Here is a 2,192-nt window from a genome sequence, read left to right on the forward strand (position 1 = left end):
GAATAATTTTCTCGAACAGCTTGCCTAGGATCAAGGTAAGACTAACTGGCCTGTAGTTTCCCGGGTCCTCCTTCCTCCCTTTTTTGAAGATGGGAACCACGTTAGCCCTCTTCCAGTCCTCTTGCACCACACCAGAGCACCACGAGTGCTCGTAAAGCCGTGCCAGGGGTCCCGCAATGACCTCGGCCAGTTCCTTTAGTACTCGGGGGTGGAGATCGTCCGGACCGGCTGACTTGAATACGTCCAGTCCCTCCAGAAGTTCCCTAACTAGTTCCTCGCTAACCCCTGGCCCAGGTGTGCCTCCCCCGGGACCCGAGGGGGGCCCAGCAGGGAGGTGGCTGTTTTGGTCCCTACTGGGGGCCGACGTGCTGCGTGCTTCGAGGGCAACGAATCGGCGATGCTATGTTGGGTGGGAGCTGGGAGCGAGGGCTAGTCTGGAGGGGCCGGGTGGCACAACACCTCAGGGGCTGGTCTTGCACCGGGGCAAAAGCAGGTTGACCAGAGCAGCGCCCCCAGCTCCCCAAGGGAGCCTCTCAACCCCTGGTCAGCTCACGTCCCGGGACCAAGCCACCCGGTGCCCCCACTCCCTGCAGGGGATGCAGGGCTGGCTACGGCTCACTTGGCAGCTGCACCCGGCTCAGCACCCAGGGCACAGACAACCTGCAAGCTGCACCTGTCCCAGCGCAGCCCGGGCCCGGGGCCGGGGCCGACACCGGAGATGGTCCCGTTCCCTTTCCAGAGGGAGCAGGACCTGGAGGTGGAATAAAAATCGCACGCAAGTAACCCCCGGGTGCAGCGTGGCTGTGACGTGGCCCAAGACATGTCGGGCTCCTGGTTGCTGTCCCTCGGATGGGGCAGGGGCAGGCTCTCTGCGCCCGGTGGTAGGGCGGACTGGCTGGACATGCCCGGTGGGCAGCGAGCTGGATGCTTAAGGAAGTGGATCCACTGGATTCAGCCAAAAGCCTTCCTGCAGCCGATCCCCGGGGCAGTGCCGGTGCTCTCGGCCCCTGCCTGCTTGCCCAGCCCCATGCCAGGACTGTGGGGGGGTGGCTTGTCACTTGTAGGTGCAGCAGTGTCTGCGTCTCCACCCACGGCCGTCACAAAGGTCACTCGTGGCTGGCACTGCCCTGGCCGCAGGGACGAGGCTGACAGCCAGCTGCTGAATGAGGGAGCAGCGACCCCGGGAGAGGCACGTCTGGATGACGCTAACGGCAGCCTCGGGGCCTGGCCATGGGCACGTGGGCAGCGTTTGCTCCTTCTTTCCCGGGGCAGGAGGAGCTGCCAGGAGTGGGCAGGCTGGTCCCCTGGGCTGGCTCAGGCCTGGGCAGACCGGGGGCCGTTCTCCACTCCCGGCTGTTCATCTCCTTCCTTTCCCCAGCTCTGCGGGGGCTGATCTGAACCGCAGGAGCCCCCCCAGCCACCCTCATGGCTGTCCGCAAAGGCCAGGCCTGGAAGAGGGAGGTGGGGGGGATCCTCACAACGTCCCCGTGGACCAGCTCTCTGCAGCGAGATGCTGCCGCCCTGCCCCGAGCCCGGCGCTCCCCCTCGCAGGCTCCCGGGGAGCCGGGCCCACACGAAAGCCGTAGGCTCGTATCGTAGAATCACAGAAGTGGGGTCGGAGGGACCTTGTAGATCTGCAAGTCCGACCCCCTGCCTGAGCAGGAGAAAACTGGGCTCAGATGACTCCATCCAGGTAGGCATCCAGCCTCCTCTTAAAGCCCCCCAGGGTAGGAGCCAGCACCACTTCCCTTGGAAGTTGGTTCCAGATCCTAGCCGCCCTGACCGTGAAGTCGTTCTTACGGATGTCCAATCTATACCTCCTCTCCAACAACTTGTGGCCATTATTCCTTGTTATGCAGGGGGGGAGGCGCTGGGGAAACAAGGTCTCCCCCAAACCCTTCTGGTCCCCCCTAGTCAGTTCGTAGACAGTCACCAGGTTCCCCCTCAGCCTCCTCTTGTGAAGGCTCCCGCAGTCTCTCACTGTAGGGTCTGCCCTGTAGTCTCCAGATCATGCAAGTGGCCCTCCTCTGGACCCTCTCCATGTTGTCCACATCCCTCCTGAAGTGCGGTGCCCAGAACTGGACGCAGTACTCCAGCTGCGGCCTGACCAGCGCCGCATAGAGGGGGAGGATCACCTCCCTGGACCTGCTCAAGATGCACCTGTGGATGCATGACAAGATGCGGTTAGCCCT

This window comes from Gavialis gangeticus, unplaced genomic scaffold, assembly GCF_001723915.1.
Source record: "Gavialis gangeticus isolate Ggan-Ray unplaced genomic scaffold, GavGan_comp1, whole genome shotgun sequence".
Lineage (NCBI taxonomy): Eukaryota > Metazoa > Chordata > Crocodylia > Gavialidae > Gavialis > Gavialis gangeticus.